This window comes from Sarcophilus harrisii, chromosome 2, assembly GCF_902635505.1.
Source record: "Sarcophilus harrisii chromosome 2, mSarHar1.11, whole genome shotgun sequence".
NCBI classification, from domain to species: domain Eukaryota; kingdom Metazoa; phylum Chordata; class Mammalia; order Dasyuromorphia; family Dasyuridae; genus Sarcophilus; species Sarcophilus harrisii.
Window position 1 is genome coordinate 523,743,919 of NC_045427.1, and position 19,999 is coordinate 523,763,917.

The 19,999-nt window shown below is 36.6% G+C and overlaps 1 protein-coding gene across 4 annotated transcripts in view; it reads right to left on the minus strand.

The window, feature by feature from the left end:
* Positions 1-19,999, minus strand: part of TLN2 (talin 2) — a 528,144-nt gene that overhangs the window by 366,915 nt on the left and 141,230 nt on the right. Inside the window, exon 1 of one of the 4 annotated variants that reach the window (XM_031955441.1) lies at positions 5,913-6,176. The exons of the other annotated variants lie outside the window; for them this stretch is intronic. The gene's annotated coding sequence lies outside the window, so the exon portion shown is untranslated. Of the gene's footprint in view, positions 1-5,912; positions 6,177-19,999 lie in introns of those variants that run through there. 4 annotated transcript variants of the gene reach the window in all.

Genomic DNA, 19,999 nt, shown 5'->3' on the forward strand with positions numbered 1-19,999 from the left:
TCTAGCAGATGCTCTTAACCACAGGCAGTTCTCCCCCTTCAGACCGCAAGGTCATATTTTCCCTCAGGAGCTGACTTACTGTTTTTATTCTGGCCAAGTCCAACTATCAGGGCTCCCCCTCAGACATAAAGTCGATGTCATCTCTATCTGAGGATTTATGGAGAGTCAACTTGCTATTAATTAAATAGAGCAACTTCTCAATGTGTTACTTGAACTTGAGTCAGTGTCTTTGAGTGCAAGCATGTGTATGCTCTAAAGCAGAAACACCTACATTTTATTCCTAAATTCTACGGTACCAGGTGTGTTTCTCTGGGTAATTCAATTTATCTCTATGGATCTCCGTTTGCCCCAGTGTAAAATGTGCATGATACTTGTACACTTACTACTTTGCAGCATTCTGCAAACTTTTAAAGCACTGTAAAGATATGATTTATTATTATTATTATTATTATTATTATTGTTTCAGCACAGTGGCTAATGTTCTTCAAGGAGATTACTGCCACCAGGAAAGCTGTTCAAACTATCTCCAGTCACAACTCTGCACCCCCATCATCACCATCACCTTGCAGGGGTCCTCAAACTATGGCTCACGGGCCAGATGCGGCAACTGAGGATGTTCATCCCCCTCACCCAGGGCTATGAAGTTTCTTTATTTAAAGGTCCACAGAACAAAGTTTTTGTTTTTACTATAGTCTGGCCCTCCGACAGTCTGAGGGACAGTGAACTGGCCCCCTATTTAAAAAGTTTGAGGACCCCTGTATCTAGAGCATTTCTGAAGCACTACCAGGAACACTGAGCAAGACCTTAGGCAAGAACCAGACTCCCTTTCTCACAGGCCAGAAGCATTAGCCATGGGACTGAAGCCGTTATCTCCCTGGTGCCGAAGGCCACACACATCTTCCAGAAGCGAGAAGGAGCCAGGCTACTTTCCCTCCCTGTCCCAAGAGTGCTCCTCTGAAAGGTTCTGCTTCTCAGCTCTGTCACACTCAACCCTGCACACTCTCACAGGGGCTCAAGCACAGCATGGCCTTGCCTCCAATAAAAAGAAAGGGATCTGCCACCCTGCAAAGAGCACACCGTCTTAGGCCTAGGTAAAGAACTGCATTTTAAGGGAGGGTCCAGACTGGCAAGTGTACTCCCTCCCTCATCTCCTCAAGTTCAGTTCCTTACTCTCCTCCCAGCTCTCCAGAGCTTTTCTCTATCACACACCCACTCTTTTATATACTATTTTCCCCTATTAGAATGTAAACTCCTTGAGGACTGCAACTTTCTTTTTTTGTTTGTTTATATTCGTTCCAGTGTTAGCACTTAATAAATGCTTGAGTCAGAAGAATAGCTCATTTTAAAAACCTATTTTATAAGAAAAATACTCCTATTTTTGCAAAAGTCATTCACAATATTAGGGACAGAAGGATCTAATCATGAGGCCCTTAACTTAAACTGGAGAACTGTAATGATATTTTAATTTTTCATTTTTTTTATTGTCTCTCTACCTAAACTATAATCTCCTTGAGTCTAGGAACTAAGTGTATTTATCTGAGTGTTTCATCTTCTAGCAAAGTAATGGCAAAAAGCACCAGGAGAACCTTTAATATACTTTCTGATTTATTTAATTGGAGCTAAGCTATAATTGTTTTATTGTACTTTTTTTTGGGGGGGGAAGAGGGAGTCTTTTAAAATCTCTTTTATTTGTAAAATTGTTTTCCAGAAGCTATGTATGAGCTTGAGCTGCTGTCTCTAAAAAGCAGACTCTTGCTAAGCTCCCTGGAGATTATTGTTCCTTCTATGATATTGCTGAGCCTTCTCAAATCTCTTCCCTAGGTACCAGTATTGCTCCTCCTTTCCAAATCTCTCCCTTCCTATTAAGGAATGAAGTCATTTATTTTAATGTTTCCCCTTCCTGATTGTGTTGGACTTCACACCAGCACTAGAAATATTTATCTAACATGGCAATTTTCATATCCCTGTGTCAAGTTCTGAAAGGAAAGAAATTACAGAATTCCAAGATAAGGAGTAGCTAAAGCCTAAATGAAATGAAAATAAGATGAGGATTTAAACTAGAACTTGGTCGAGAGGTTCTGGCCAAGCCATCTGACCTCTTTCAGCTTCAGTTTCTTTTAAAATAATATGTTTCCCATATATTTATACCATGTTTAACATATTGGACTACTTACTGTCAAGGAGAGGGTATGGGGGAGTGGGGGTGTAAAGTGGAACACAAGGTTTTCCAAGGATTAATGTTAAGAATTATCCATGCATATGTTTTGAAAAATAAAAAGCTTAAATATCTATGAACTTTTGGAAAATTGTCTTATAGCAACTGGGTGGTTATTTCAGCATTGGGGTTATTAGAAATACTTAGCATATGCAAAGATAAATGTATTTTAATGAGAATATACTTAAGTATTTTCTAATTTGGAATACTTTAAGTAAAGTTCAAAGCCAGGTTAATGTAACAAAATGTTTAATGCAAAATCTATAAATGCAGAGATTTTTTTTGTCCTTTACATAGTAGATGCGAAATAAATGTTTATTTAATAGAATTCTAACTTTTCACTCCAAAAGGACGGTTTCATTAGTTACTGTTAGGATCTTGACCTAACAAAGTAATGCTAACAAGAGGTTCTAGTAGAACTTCTAAATTTAATTTGGATTCTATAAAATTCCAAGACCTGCTTAGGATGGAACAGAAAAACATTTGAGATTAGCTGTTGCACAAATCTATATAGCATTCACCTGCTTCTTGAATTAAATTAACACAATATTCATAAGTAGATAGGGTCTCAGTTTAAATGACCTTTCAAATCTTCTAATTTTATCACTTAATTTTATAAAAGAAGAAAATGACTCCCCAAAACATTCAAATAACTAGTCCAAAGTTGCTACATTGACAACATAAGGTTTCTTTTCATAAATAAGTCAAATAAGTGGATGATACTCTTCTTGTATTTTTTTCACTATTTATTTAGTCAAGAATTTCTTCCCAGACAAATTTCAAACTCTAGACCCAGTAGGCTCTGAACTAATGAAATTTATTCAGGATCCAAAAAAATCATCAATAAAACACGTTCATGTTAAAGCTAGTTAAGATGAATGTCTAAAGCAAACCTTAAAAGTCAATAAGCCAACAAGCTTTTATTAAGCACCTACCACCTATCAGCCATTATTCAAAGCATGGGAATACAAACCTGAAAGACCAGAAATTATGATTATGTCACTTAAAAGAAATAAAAAATCCATTATATCTCCCTTTTCCACTTTACTTCTTTTTCCCATTCCAGTTTGACTTGTTACCTTTTCAAAATCAGTGTTCAAAAATTATGTTGGGATATCTCCTTTTTTATTCGCAGGTAGTTAGGCATGTAAGAAAAAAAAGTTAGTTGCTGACCAAAAAATTCCAGGAAAGTAGAAGTAAATTCCAAGTCCTCCAGGAATCTGTCTCCCTTCCTTCCTTTGTACTCTTTCTTTCCTAAGTGAATGGAAAGGCAAATTCAAAGTGGCAACAACAAGAAAAGATTGAAAACTTATAGCTATCCCAGAAATGATAGATTCTGGGTTCCCTATTCTACATCTATGTCAACTGTATCAGTTCCTTCCAGTTGGTGAGAAACATTTACAAGCTCCAAATTCTTAAGCAGGTGACACTTATACCCTATATATACCAAAAGTTATTTTTTTTTTAATTTAATAGCCTTTTATTTACAGGTTATATGCATGGGTAACTTTACAGCATTAACAATTGCCAAACCTCTTGTTCCAATTTTTCATCTTACCCCCCCACCCCCTCCCCTAGATGGCAGGATGACCAGTAGATGTTAAATATATTAAAATATAAATTAGATACACAATAAGTATACATGACCAAAAAGTTATTTTGCTGTACAAAAAGAATCAGACTCTGAAATATTGTACAATTAGCTTGTGAAGGAAATCAAAAATGCAGGTGGGCATAAATATAGGGATTGGGAATTCAATGTAATGGTTTTTAGTCATCTCCCAGAGTTCTTTTTCTGGGCATAGCTAGTTCAGTTCATTACTGCTCCATTAGAAATGATTTAGTTGATCTCGTTGCTGAGGATGGCCTGGTCCATCAGAACTGTATATACCAAAAGTTATACAGAAAAAGCATTTAATACATTCAAAATTCATTTTTTAAAAAAGAAACTATTTTTAAAAAGCTAAGAAAAGAAATAGTTCATGGAAGGTTTATAAGAATTCTATCTGGTCTTTCTTCCATTTACCAACCTGGGGAGAACAAAGGATTTAGTATTAATATGCTTCCATATATAACAGACACTGACTGAAATGTCAGGTAACTTGAGGAAAGCCCATTGAATAGGGCCTCCTCTCTACTTAGGAAGGTTAATAAGTGGGTCAAGGGACATTGTCCCTAAGGCTGATTTTTCATTTCACATATCCTCTCTACAACTTTATATCACTCCCTCCCCTTCCCCCCAAAAGGCAGCAAAGATAGAAAATAGTATCTCTGTCCACTCTAACTGCTCTCATTATAATCAAGTCACTCTATTTCAGATTCGTTTTTATGCTGGTTAAAAATAGGAGTAACAGGTCACCTAAGTGAAAGACAATAACAGAAATATCTATATTCTGGAGTTTTTCAATTGGTAAAATAATGGATAACACTGTTTTCCATGTATTTAACCGTCAGAATTACTTGCACATGTCAGCAAAACAGTTTATTTTCAACAACCTAATTGCAGCATCCTGGTCAATATTCTTTTTCTGGCATTTCCACCTAACAGCTTCTTAAGAAAGGATTATTTTTATAACAGCTACATAATAAAATAATTTATTGGTTCTGATTTAGAGAAATATTGTGTATTAGTACATAAACTGGGAAAAAAATTCTTATTCTATTTCAATCTAAAGCAACAGGAAGGAAAGCACACTCAGGGAGAGAAGAATATTCCATTAGCAGCTTCCTTGCCATTCACAACCTTTTGACATTTCCCAGCAAGTTATTTAACCTATGATGAACATCAAAGTTGCTTAGACATCAGAAGGGAAAAGATGCAAATTTGCTCAGATTTGGGGTTCCAAAGATACCTTAAAGTCAGTCAGCAGTTCCTCAGAAGGATAGCTATAATAAATTTAGCAAAACAAAAGAAAGAAATAGCCTAAAAGAATATTTACATCCTTAAATGAAGGAAACCAAGAAGCAGAAAAGGCTACAAATAAATGGAAACTACAGTTAACTACTGCTTCATTCATTCATTTTTTTTTTTTTAACTGAGCACCTACTAGAGAATCATAAGAAAGCCATTACTGCTCTCCCTTAGATACAAGGCAGAGTAAGGGGTACAGCAGGCTGAACATGGCTATCAATACAATTCGAGTAACTTGGTGTGATTAGTGGTGTCTGATGAGAGGAAGAATAACTAAGCATTGGTACCCGCAACAAAAGCAGAAACAAATCTCCAATTTATATGAAAGACTACATTTGAAATGGTATGCAAAAATTAACTCTTTCTTAAAAACCCTAAATTGCCTCACCAAGTGTGCTCTTTCTTAACAGCCTCCTGAGACTTTCAGTCTTAAAGTGTAGATAGATGTAAGCAATACATTGCTATCCTGAAAAGAATTCATTTATTTCTGCCTTTCTCCTACCTGTTTACTAAAAAGATAGTAGTTCATATCCAAAGTTACACAGCAACCAGCGGCAAAGTTAAATAAGCTCTATACCTTCTATGAAACTTTTTATTTTAGTCTTTTGAAAATACCTACTTAAGAATCCTATATAAGTCGTCCTTTTGTTTAAAAAAAAAAGTCTCACGTAATTTGCTAATGATTAGAAGTTCATTTTATAGAGACTTTCCTTTCACATTTTATTTCTGCAGCTTAAGGAATAATTTCCTAACCACCCCTCACGAATCCCTTTCTCATTAACCTACCTTGATTTGTCCCCTGCTAATCCTCAATCCTGGGCAACGGAAACCCTCACCATTCAATTTCTCCAGTCCTGTTTCTGTGCTGTACAGCACACTAGAGAAAGCCATAAATTCTTGCCAGTTCCATCCACTGTAAATTTATGCTGCCTAACCTCTGCTGGGCCTTTACTGCTATTTGACAAGCCTTCTATTTAACACTCATTCATTCCCTTTCTCACTACCCACAGTGACTGTTTCAAATATTTTCCTCCCTCTTCAAACCCTCAATTCTACTCCCCCACCCACACACTCTCAGCGATGACCTCACCTATTTTACTGAGATCTGATATGAGATCATTCAACTCCCTTCCCTCCACATTACAAAGCTTTTCGATGTTTGTACGCATTCTGCCCCTTTTTTCTTTGCCCCCCCCCAAAATCCTATTTCAGAGGAAGAAAATGCCTATATTTTTGTTTTGTTTTTCCCTAATATGCTATTCCTTGAACTGTGAATTTGGTCTAAACCCCCGGTTCAGGTCAGTCTCTCCACCAGCACCTTCTCTTCTGCCAGTATATCTGCTCAAGTCTCCCATCCTTTTTTTAAGCCTTTTCCCTCAATCTACTGTCCTTTCTCTTTCTTCCCTTCTTCCCCTTGTCCTTTAGCTCCCTGAAAAGACATTCTGCAAGAGGTTAAAGACAGAGATACTCCTTGCTCCAATAATTTCATTATGAGGAACCAACCCTAAGAATACAATGAAAAAAAACCGAATTATTTCTACTAATATGTTTAGAGTGCCATTACTTGCAAGCAAGGGGAAACTGGCAACAATCTAGATGCCAATCTAGATGTAGGGGAAGGGCTAAACAAATTGCAATTTTTTTCAATAGTATTTTATTTTTTCCAAATGTATGTAAAAATAGTTTTCAATATTCATCTCTGTAAAACTTTATGTTCTAAATTTTTCTCCCTTCCTCTTATACCTCCATCCTCCCCAAGACCGCAAAAAAAATCTGATATAGGCTAAATATGTATTATCCTTTTAAATAAATTTCCATATCTATCATTCTGTGCAAGAAAAATCAAATAAAAGGAAGGAGGAACCATGAAAAAGGAAAAAACCAAATGAACAAAGATGAAAATACTATGCTTCAATCCACATTTAGTCTCCATGGTTTTCTCTCTCTGGATGTGATTGGCACTTTCCATCCCAAGTCTATTGGAATCGCCTTGAATCACCTCATTGTTGAGAACAGCCAACTCCATCACAGTTAATCATCACATAATCTTGTTATTGCTGTATACAATGTTCTCTGGGTTCTATTCACTTCACTCAGTATCAATTCATGTCTTTCCAAGCTTTCCTGAAATCAACCTGCTCATCATTTCTTTTAGAAAGCCATATATTCCTATACCACAATTTATTCAGCCATTCTCTAATTGATGGGCATCCACTCAGTTTCCAGTTCCTGGCCACTACATAAAGGGCTGCCACAAACATTCTTGCACATATGGGTCCTTTTCCCTTTTTTATGATTTCTCTGGTGAGAGACCCAGTGGATGGATCAAAGGGTAGGCACACAGACTGTGACTTCTAAGGTCTGTCTTTTTAACCCAAATATTCTCCAACTAATGTTGCATGGTTTCAAGTCAGTCAAGAAACATTTATTTATTAAGTACCTTCTATGTACCAAGCACTATGTCATATAGAGGAATTGCAAAGAAAGGCAAAAGACAATCCTCAGTCTTAGGGAATTGGCAATGTAATAAGGAAAAAAAATTAGGAAAGCAATTATTTACTGACAAGCTACACAAAGGGAAAAAGGGAGATAATCAACAAGGAAAACAGGCTCGCATTAAATGGGATCCAGAAAGACTTCTTGAAGAGAACAGGATCTTAGAAGGTATTTGAGAGAAGCCAAGGGGTCAAGACAAGAGGACACAGGTTGGGCTGAGATGGAAGCATTCCAGTATTTGTGGTTACGCATCTTGGCTTCAATCAACTGGGCTTTAGGAGGATTTGGGTGACTCTTCTAAAAACAAAGTGTAGTAAAACAAGGCTAACGCCAAGTGACCCCGTGAAGAAGCCAGGGTCTTTGACATCTCCTTTGGCTTTATAAATACCTTGTTTGATCCTCACAACAACCCCATGAGGTACATATTATTATCCTCATTTTATAGTTGGGGAAACTGAATAGATTAAGTGATTCACTCAGGGTCACACAGCTAGAAAGGTTCTGAGACCACCTTTAAATTCAGGTCCAATTCACTATCTACTGTGCTAAGATTCTCTATACATCCAATTTTCTCTCATGGGAAACAACATTTCTACTATACACCAATCTCAGAGGATTGTCAAGAGGAAAGCATATAAATCTTAAAAAATGCTGTAGGCATAAATTAATAGAAGTATAATGTAAACTGATTGTTAGAATCAATCCTAATCTTTCTTTCAATATGGACCTAAAGTTCCAAGTTCTACTTGCTGGATATGGGCAGAATACATTGAATTAATTTGTCCCCTTTGTATTACCTATTCTGGAACACTTAAAGAGAGTTATACTCTTTTAAGTCTTCTCCAGGTTAAATATATCACATTCTTTCAACCAGTACTCATATGGCAAAGTTCTTATGTCCTTTCATCATCCTAAATTACCAATCTTCTGAAATTTATTTGTCTTTCCTAAGATGTGCTATGCCAAGAATTTATTTTTTTTTAATTTTTATTTATTTATTTATTTTACTGCTGAGGCAATTGGAGTTAAGTGACTTGCCCAGGGTCATACAGCCACAACATGTTAAGTATCTGAGACCAGAGTTGAACTCAGGTCTTCCTAACTTCAGTTCTATCCACTGTGCCACCTAGCTGCCCCATTTATTTTTATTTTTTAAAAGCTTTTTATTTTCAAAACATATGCATAGATAATTTTCAACATTCACCCTTGAAAAACCTTGTGCTCCAAATTTTCTCCCTCCCTTCCTCCCACCCCCTCCTCTAGACAACAAGTAATCCAATATTTCTTAAACAGGTGCAATTCTTCTCTATAATTCTTCCACAGTTATTATATAACACAAGAAAAAAATGAGAAAGAAAACAAAATACAAACAAACAACAACAACAAAAATTTTTTTAAAATACTGTGTTGTCATCCACACGCAGTCCCCACAGTCTCTCTCTGGGTTGTGTCAAGAATTTAACCAATTCTTGTACTACAGGTGTGTTCTGCACAGGGCAGAATATAGTAAAACTACCACCTCCCTCAAGTCAGACACTATGTTTTTCTTAACATAGTCTAGGGCAGCATCAGCTTATCTGGCTAGAGCAGCTAGTTCACCAGACCTGGATTCAGGAAGACCTGGTAAAACCCAGTCTCAGACACTTAACTGTGTGATCCTAGGCAAATCATTTGACTTCTATTTCCCTTAGTTTCCTCAATTGTTTAAAAAAAAAAAAAAAAAAAAAGGGGATAATAATAGTGCGAACCTCCCAGAGTTGAAGTAAGGGTTAATGAAATAATATTATAAATATTGTATTATATATGCATCTTATATATTATTTTACACTTATTACAGTGCCTGGTACATAGTAGGTACTTTATAAATGCTAGCTGTTATCATCGTCATCATTATTATTATTAGTCCTGAATTGACTGTTAAGTAATCAATATCTATTATGTATCCAGTACTATATTAAGTGTGGGAGATACAAAGACAAAAATAGAAATAATTCCTGTTCTCAAGGAGCTTCTAGTCTCCTGTGGAATTTAATATATACATGTACAATTAAATAAAGAATAAATACAAAGTAAATTTAAATTTTAGGAGGTAGAGGTGAAGAAAGAAAGCAATTCCAGTAAAGAAGCCAAATTGCAAAGGGTATGGAAGAGTGAATGGCTTCAAAGCCCAAAGATGAATCAGAGTGGGAGGGAGACATGGTACTTTGGTGAGTGGCGGAAGAGGGGGAATGGTCATCTAGCTATTATCATAAAAGGAAGCATCCTGTGGTCGTTTCTTTGTAAGAAGGCAATTTTCATTATGTGAATCAGATCACCTTTCCCTCCAGGTTTTCCTAAACTGGTTCTTTGTGGATTCCTCTTTGTCTGGCCTATTGTTTTTCAATTCACAAATACAAAGAATGTTTTCCCCCCAGCCTCACTCCCACATCTGGCATCTCCTAGGTAGGTAGATTTATGACTGATTTTTGAACTGCACTACCATTCACTCTGATGATTCCAGTAAGTAGCATGGCCTCTAGAGTACTCTCTTCCTCTTCTCCAGATTGATTGGTACTCTTCTTAGGATAAAGTACAATGACCTTTTCTTAGTCCTTATCAGCTTTACCCTCTAGAAAAGAAGTCAACATTGTAGAACATTTCACGTGCCTCTTGATCCTTTTTCTTTCTTTTCTAAGATTCTACTCTCTCCTGCATTCTTTCCCTCTTATTCTAACATATCCTTTTCTGGCTCCTTCACTGTCCTTCTCCTTTTACTCTCATTTTGGTTAAAAATTACAAGTCCCTGAAGTTTGGATTCCAGCTCTTTCCCTTCTACCCTCTTCCCTTGGCAATCTCAATCACCTAGTGGTTCTAACAGTGGCTCTAAGCAGCTGCTATTTATCTCTAACCTTAAACTTTACCTTCTACCTAGACATCTCATCCACAAATTACAATATTAAGAGCCAAAATGATTTTTTTATTTTTAAAACCAGTTACTCCTCTGACTTCCCTGTTGTTGTAAATGCAGTCATTATTTGACCATGTTGAAATATTGGTATGACCTTTGATTCCTCCTCTTATATCTAGTCAATCTCCAAGTCCTATTAATTTTTCCCTTGCAATATCCTGATGCTCTCTCATAACTCCCCACTTTTTTGTATTTGCTTTGCATGTATTTTCTATTTGTCTGTATATGTAGGTATTATTTTACCAAGTAAAATGTGAACCTGAGAACAGAGAATGCTTTTGTCATCATGTCCCTCCAGCCACAAAGACACATTCTAAATGATTAATAAATGTTTATTGCATTAAACTGAATCTCTTTTATCTTCCTGCCTTGCTCTACTTGAAGTTGCTTACCACATGCTGCATATGACAATAACTGTCTAAGAAGTTCCTATCTTTAGTTTTTGCTGCCTCCAGCAGCATATCCAGAAGTATATTTCATATTACTTCCATAATAACTTTCCTTTTATGCAAACGGTGAAATCGTGTCTCTGTTCAAAATTCTTTAGGGGCTCCTGATTGTCTAGTAAGTAAAATCTAAACTTAGCCTGGCATTCAAGGTCCTCCACAATCAAACCACCTTACTCTTTCAGTGAAATCTCCTATCACTCTCTTCCATGTGATCAAGTCATCACCAATCCGGAATTATTTAACACCCCACATATAATTCCAAAACTTTCTCTTTCCTCTCCTCCAATCAACTTTTGACATTCTACCTGTGATTTACAAATTAATTTAAAAAATCTACGTAAGTTAATTATTTGTGTATGTATGGATTTACCTACTAGATTATAAACTCTATGAGGACAAAGACTATGTCTTATTTTTATCTCTGGTCAATACTTCTGGACACAGTTTGCCTTTAACAAATGTATGTTGAATTGATGAAACATTAGTCCAGTCAGAAGAACTAGACAGCTCAATATTAACCCAGACAAGATAGTGGAGATAAACTATAAGAACAAGGACAGACACATGGGGCTAGAGGATGAAAAAGGAATCCTCTCTTTTCATCTGCCCCAGTTGCTAGGGTTAATTAAGCAGTGTTTGATATTCCTTTAATTTATGCCCATATCCTGATAAACCCTTCCCTCCCTTTTTCCTTACCTACACTTCCAACTGAAAGTATCTAGTTACAGCAAAGGGAAAACACTTTACATAAAAATAAGCAATATTAGATCATTCTGCCTCCAGATGTAAAAACTGACTGATCTTCTAAAAGTCCCTAGGGAGTCTGCTGGAAATGGAGGTTGCTCTTAAAGCAGAAGGCGGGGAGGAAGGATAGGCTAGGGCAAGATGGTTGAAGTAATTATAAAAGTAAAATGTTTTAAAACTAAACTGGAAATTTAGGTGAAAGTTGAAATAAGGTGAAATATGGCTTCCTGGCCCAGTCAGAGATGTAATTAAGGACTAATGGAATCAATTTACTACATTCTTTAACAGCAATATCATCTAATGATACTATGTGGGTGAAAATTATGGGACATAACTATCTCAGATGAATCACAACTTCAGGGGACACAAAGGAGCAAAGAAGAGATGAATGGGACATAAAAGTGGCCTGCTACCATAAAACCAAGAGAGACCTGAGCACAATTAGTGGCACAAATGATATCCATCCAGGAAACTTATGGCCAGAGAAGGAGAAAGAATAAAGTAAGGTGTAAAAAAGCTAGCACCTTTTGTGTTACACTGAATTTTCAGGCCCTAGAGGAAGGTACCTAGCACCTTGGATAGATCCTCCCATAAGATTAATGGGAAGGTAGGGAAAAACCCACAGGAGAGAAAGCACATAAATTGTAATCTAAAAAGGAATAGTCACAACATAGAGGTCACAGGTCCACTGTTATATCAAAGTAAAAATAATCATACTGGTCTGAATACAGGTTGCTCTTTTCAATGTCAAAATTGACATCCTGTGTATGTCTCAAATGTCACACGCCCAGGACAGAATTAAATATTTTTATTCAAAAACTCTTCCCTTTTCCAAATTTCCTTATTGCTTGGAGAGGTATTACCATCTTCCCAATTACCAAGATGGTCAACCTGAGTAAGTTATTCTTTATTTCCTCACACTCTATCAATCAACAAGTACTTATTATGTGCATCCACTATGAGTTTACACTTTTCATATCCAATCTACTCCCCAAATTGAGGCCCTCATCACTTCATGTCTGGACTGCTGACACACTTTGCTGATAGGTCTTCCTACTTCATTTTTCTTTCCACACTAGTCTATTATCTATTCAGCTGCCAAAATCAACTTCCTAAAGCTCTTATCTCTCACTCCCTTTACTCTCAATAAATTCCACTAACTCTGTATCATCTCTAGGAGCGAATATAGTATTTTCTTTTTGGCTTTTACAATCCATTACACTCTGATCCCTTCCTACTTTTCTCTAGTCTTCTTATACTTTATCCCCACACACTTACTTTATAATCCATGTACAACCTACTTGCTTTTCATATAAGACGCTTCATTTTCTCACTATATTTTTATATAGTTTTTATTAAGTTTTTCAATGGTTGTTCCTCCCTATCTATGGAATGCTTTTCTTCTTTGCCTTCCCTCTTTCTGGTTTCCATGGCTTCCTTCAATATTCAAATCAAATCCCAAATCCAGAAGGCCTTTCCCAGCTCAGTTCTGCCCTCCTCCCCTCCTAGAAGCTTCCCTCAGAGATCACTTGTCATTTTGTATATGTCTTGTTTGTACATAGTTGTCTGCACATTATGTCTTTTCATCAGAATATCAGATCCTTGAGGACAAAAATCATGTTTTTACCTTTCTTTGCATTCCTAGTGCCTAATTAACACGGTGCCTGGCACATAGTAAATGCCTAATAAATGTTTATGAAGATGATGATGAAGATAATATAAACCATACCCACAAAGTGAGGTCTCTTTAAAAGGGAAAACTATACCTGTAAAATAGTTAAACAAAATGACCATATAAAATATTCAACATTAAAGTCTGCAGAGAACATGAGAGAAACTGCAAGGATGGTGGGTATGGGAAGCAGAAACAGTTTGCAAATTTACAGATTCACATTTGATGAAAGGACGGAACAAGACTGTTGGGAACTAATTACATATTCTACGTAAGCCAGCCTCTTATCACAGAAACAGGCAGACAAAATAAGCACAAGTATAAACTATACTTGTGTTTTTACAAGTCAGATTTAAAGAGAAAAATTATGGCCAAAATTTGAACTTCTAGAGTAACTATAAAAATTATAGGGGCCAATTAAAAAAACAAACCCCAAAGGAATATTCTTTGTCCATATGCAAAATTAAGCAAATTTAAGGGGGAAAATCCAGTTCTCCTAAGACATAGGTAGAATGTCATGCACATCATTTCCTTGCAACACTCCCAATTAATAAGAAGGACAATTCAGAGAGGCATAAAGTTTCAAGAGATAAAGTCAGATTTCCAAAATGGAGAAAGTATTTCCTATTTGGCTCTTATTCAAAATTTTACTTCTCCTTTAAGAGAGAACTATAATTGACAAAATTTCTTTTAAAAACTTGGAAATATGCCTTTGGCAATACAATTCCAATTTCAAGTGCATATTGCATACTTCCCTCTCAGGTCAGCGCTTCTTGACAAGAGTGTGGCCAATCAATTTTATGCTCTCCCTCACTCAACAGAGATTTGTCCACACAAATTATACTGCTTGCCATGGTCCACTGATAATTCTCGGGACCAATTCTTTTCACATTTCAAACCTCATCTAGTAGGTTTAAAAAAAAATGCTCTGTGCATAAGCTTTCTAAATAAGGATAGTAAAAAACCTGAATCAGCATTTTACAACACTCCTACAGACAGCTACATTTGCGTTAAGTGTGTTCCATTTACCAATAAGATCTCTTTCTAATGATATGAATGGGGAAAAGGCACTCAGTCTTATTTATGAGTCTAAAGAAATATTGTATGAATTAAAGGATATAGACACCTTGAATCTGAATTTTTTGGGTCTTCTTTTCAGTCCTTTTCCCCCCCCAGACACTCTCAGACTACTTAAGGATAATAAAACCAAACAGGTTGTTGGGTTATTATTTGTCCTGTATATAACTATCTTGTTGGAAGGTTTAACTGAGAAAACCTAATTTTCTTTCAAGTCAATGACAATATTTACTCTGAAAGGAAAAAAAAGTTAATCAATTGATCATCTTCTCCTTACCAAGATAACAATAATATTATTTACATACAGCAGGAATTCTCAACCTTTTTTGTATCATGGATCTCTTTGGTAATCCCATGAAGCCTACAGACCTTTCTCAGAATATTTTTCTTTCAATAATTGAAGGAAATGCTAAATTTCAATTAGAGGTTAGTGAATATAAACATATATTCTTAATCTGAGTATTTCCCCTTTTTTGTGCAGGGTAGTGGTCAAACTGGTTGTTAGTGTTGGGAAAAAGAGGGGGCAAATAAACATCTGTATGATACTTTACTATGTGCCAGATATACTATGTTAAGCATCTTAAAATATCTCATATATACTCATTATACTCAGAGCAATCTTGGGACATAGGAGTTATTATTATCCTTACTGTGCAGTTGAGGAAACTGAGATAAACAGTCCTCAAGTGATACAACTGGGGGAGAATAACCTGAAGCCACTCACTCTTGGAAGAATTCTTCATACAACAGTAATCAACCTTATATAATCACTGCTCTTTGAAAAATCTAATTAGCTATTTACAGTTCTTCAACTATTCCTCATTTTCTGATTTGAATAGGACAACTACAATCTGCCAGAAAGATTTTATTCTCTTAGCTGGGCCAGCAGTGTTCCAGCAGAGATCACTTAGTAGGTAGGCCTGATGAAAACAAGCCCAAAGGCCTGCCAATTAGGGTCCTCACTTCTTGGAAAGTCTCTGATTTAGTTCATGAAAACAATTTCAGATGTTTTACTATACAATTGCTTACCTCACTTCCCACCTAAAGTTTCATACAAACAACTTTACCAAACCCTTCTTCTATCAAAATATTAGCAGGCACAACCATTTAAAAATGACTGCACTGATCCATGCTAAATTAGTAGCTATGAGATTAATCACCTGCCTGCTATAGCTTATAGTCAATTAACTCTTGTGTGCTAGAACAGAGTGAACTTCCATTTGTAACTCAGGCAGAAAAAAAAAAGGGCATGAAAAGGCAAAAAGAATATAAAGAAACACCCAAGGAAAGCTGAAATCAAAGAACCTGCAATAATTATAGGTTACTGCTGACATTATACAGGAAACATTTTTTTCCCTCTTGTCTGACAGAAATTTCATTTTATTTGCAGTCAAAACAATTTCAAGTGAAATTAGAATTCTTCAGGAAACACTGCAGCTATCCTAAGTAAATGTCACCTTGATGTGATTAAAAGCAAAAAGAGGTTGTAAAAAAACAAATCATAAAACCAGGAAAATATACTCACAGTTGTAAGCCAGGGAGCATACAACACTTTCTGTGCCATGTGGAAGGAGCAAAAAGAGGGAAGTAAGTCAGGATATCCAGTGCATGCTGATGCATGAAGAATTCTTCCAAGAGTGAGTGATTTCAGATAACTCTCCCCCACTGGGATCACTTGACAACTGTTATTCAATCTCCTGAGATAACCCTGGGGATGATTTCTTTAGGATCAAAGAGTCCTCAAACCCTTCCCCTCCCTCAACCTCCAAACACGGTATTCATCAGAAAATTGGGGGGGTTTTTGTTTTGTTTTTTAACAAATTTAAGCAGTTTCCATATTTCACAGTAATTGCACTTCAAAGGTAGGGAAAAGGGGGTAGGGGGAAGCTCCCAGACTCCATCCTATCCCCAAGTTGCCTCAGAACCACAGACTCCAGGAAGAAAGATAGACAATCCTGGGATTTGCTGACTCCTTGCCTCTGCCAGGAAATCCTTATCTTCTCAATCAGTGATTGCCAGGTTATGTGGAGTATATATAACTAAGAAACAAACAGTCAACCAGTTATACTTCCATTCCTGGACTTCTACTGAAATAGTTGGAAAGTTTTAGTTTTTTTTCTATAGTACACCAAAACAATGAAGAGCAGATTCCATGGCCCTAGAGATCTGTTTCTCTTTGTTTGCTTAGGGGAGAGAGAAGAGGCCACCTACAAAGAACTGACTCCTTTGGCTCACCAGCAAAATACAAGTCACCAAACTAACCTTATAGCAAAAAAAGCAGACTAAGAGTTGCTCTGACTGTATTTGGGTCTAGCAGAAAGAGAGGGGAGAAAGGCAGGAGGAAAAGAAAGGAAATGGAACGCATCAAACAACCATTCTAAGAACTTAAGATGCTATGATAATGGAATATGAGAATCCTCTAGTACTATTCCTTCTATACTGTATAATTTGCATACCCTTTCAGTCTCTCTTTTCCTCTTTTTCCACAAGGAAGTGAAAAATCCCTAACCCCTGAATTCTTGTGTAGAAATTGGTATATTCTCATCACCACAAGCATTTATTAAATATGTGTTAGGCATTGTGTTGCTTTTTGGGAATAAAAAGACAAAAACTCAAAAACAGTCCCTTTCCTCAAGGAGCTTTACATAGTCATGGGGGATTTAACAGTTAAATCACTAAAAATAAGTGCTGCAAAATACACACAGAGTAGGGAGAAGAATGTGATATCAAATCGAGGGCATCCTATGGCATCCTAAATTGAGTTCTTGAATGGCTGTTGTAGGAGTAGGAAAAAAAAAAAAGGCCCTGAAAAAAAAAGACCTTTCAAAAATAAGAGTGTGTAGCTATGAGAGAAAGAGGAATAGGGAACTTTTCAAAACCACCTCATGTATCTCTTGCTTTCTTAAGGGTGAAAATGCAAAGTAGCTGAGTGGAGCTGAAATCAATGTTGTTGTTCATCCTGCATTTTCCAAAAGGACCAATGACTGCACAGGGTGAAATGAACTTAAATGAGACAGAGTTGCACAAAGTCATCAACCTCTCTTCCAGGCACTGACAACCAGCCAGGGTCTGGTATGCACTGGATAAACTTGGCATCTTCATGTGTGACCAAGTTCTAAGCTTCACAGCACCTGCTTCCCCTGCCTTCAACGGGGCTGTGACAAATCATTCCACTGGAGCTGGGGAGGAGAAGGAGTTTTCACAAGCGTGGGATAGATACCTCCCTAACTCATCAGGAGACTTGAGGCCTTTTGGTCACTCCTACCCTGTTTAGTACATCTGTCAAGAAGATTTTCAGCTCATGTCCTAGCTCCGTAGAGACACCTGTGGCTGTTGGGTAGAACTATTTCAAAACCAAGATGTGAAAGACAAGTGAGAAAATTAAGTGCATAAGTCAGCATTTTGCAAACTATGTTATCAGATCACTTTGTGTTTCCCAAAAGTAGTGACCACAAGTCAATTCAATTAAATTCATTTCCTAAGCATCTCTCATTTATGACCTCCAGCAACCAGAGCAACCTGGCTTATTATCAGCTTTCCTTAAAGTCCCACCTTGGTACAGACTGTCAATGAGTCTTTGAAAAAGTCATTTCACCTTGGAATTCCTTCGCTAAGAAAGACTTTAAGTTATAAAGTGGGTTATGATCTGCACTGAGAAAGGGAGTTCCTCACACCAATGAATTTACAATTGCATTCCCTACCTTTATGTGCAAAAATCACTGAACTGTAGAATAAGGACAGTCTAACACTGGAAAGGTTCATCATCAGGGGGGGCTGTCATGGCACCTCATCTACAAAAGCATGAAAGTGGTGAAATCTGCAATGATGGAATAATTAATGAAGCATGAACTACCAGAGAGGGAAGTGGATTCAGGTGTCTGGGCTTACACTGTCTTGGAACCTAACCAGTCTGTGCCAGAAGAGGGGAGCTGCAGACAAGGAAGCTATGTCCCAAACCCAGCCTCCAATCCCTTAGAGGCAACTGTCCCAAAGGAGTACACTATACCCCACTCCTATTTCTATAAAAGGGAGGCCAGCAGTAGGAAGAGAGATGTAAAGACGTCAGAAATAATGAAAGCAGCTTCACTGAGTGTGAGAGACATCTGATTAAAAGCGCGAGAATCTGAGTTCAAATCTTAGATCTGTGATTATAAGTAGCTTTCTGTAAATCACTTTTTGACCCCTCAAATATCATATTGTACAAAGTTTTGCAAGGGTGAATGCTGAAAAATATTTTTGCATGTAGTTTGAAAATAAAAAGTTATTATTAAAATTTTAAAAACACTATATTGGGATCCACATTCAGTGCCTATAGGCCACTTTCTGGAGACAGATGACTTTTTCTTTCACAAGTCTATTGGAATTGATCATCTTATAATCTTGTTGTTGCTGTATACAATGTTCTCTTGGTTCTGCTCATTTCACTCAGCTTTAATTCATTTGAGTCTCTCCAGGTCTCCCTGAAATCATCCTGCTTATCATTTCTTATAGAATAATAATATTTCATAATATTCATATACTATAACTTATTCAGTTATTCCCCAACTGATGGACATCCACTCAAGTTTCCAGTTCCTTGCCACAACAAAAAGGGCTGCCACAAACATTTTTGCACATGTGGGCCCTTTTCCCTCCTTTGTGATTTCCTTGGGACACAGGCCCAAGAGAAACTGCTGGATCAAAAGGAATACACAGCTTTATAGTCCAAATTGCTCTCCAGAATAGTTGTATCAGCTCATAACTCCTTAGTAAATTACTTAATCTCTAGGCCTCAGTTTCCTCAAATATAAAATTGGCAAAGTAAATTAGGTGATCCCTAAGGTCCTCTGGCTTTTTAAATGTTGTTATACTATAAAATCTGTATTGTTCACTAAAACAGTAGTGTGGGTTAAAAGTTTGTTGTTGTTGTTAAATTAATGAATAAGAAATTCATGATTAATACAACCATAATAGGTTAATAATAGCCCAGGGAAGGAGAATAAACATTCCCTCCTTTTCTCCCTCCATTCTTCCTTCCCTCCCTATCTCTCTCTCTCTCTCTTTCTCCCTTCCATGTATGTGTGTGCATATACATATGCGTATACATATATGTAGGTGTGTATGTATACATATATGAATATAATTTGAGCTTCATGATAACTCTGAAAGATAGGTGCTATTATTATTATTCTCCATTGTACAATTGAGAAAACTAGGATTATGCAATTTGCTCGAGGTCACACAGTAAGCATCTAAGGCTGGATTTGAACTCAGGTTTTCCTCACTTTAGGAGTAATATTGTATTTGTTTCTTAAATGAATATGCCTCGAATGAATCTGCCCCTTTAAAAATGATGAAGAGCAACCACGTTTTCCCCCCAAAATTATAATTTAATATCACTATTGAAGGTAAGTTGAATGAATCTAGTGACATATTTCTTACATTTTATGGTATCCCTTTTATTGATTTGGTAACTGGAACTTTCTATATTTCTTCAAGTGAAAAATAC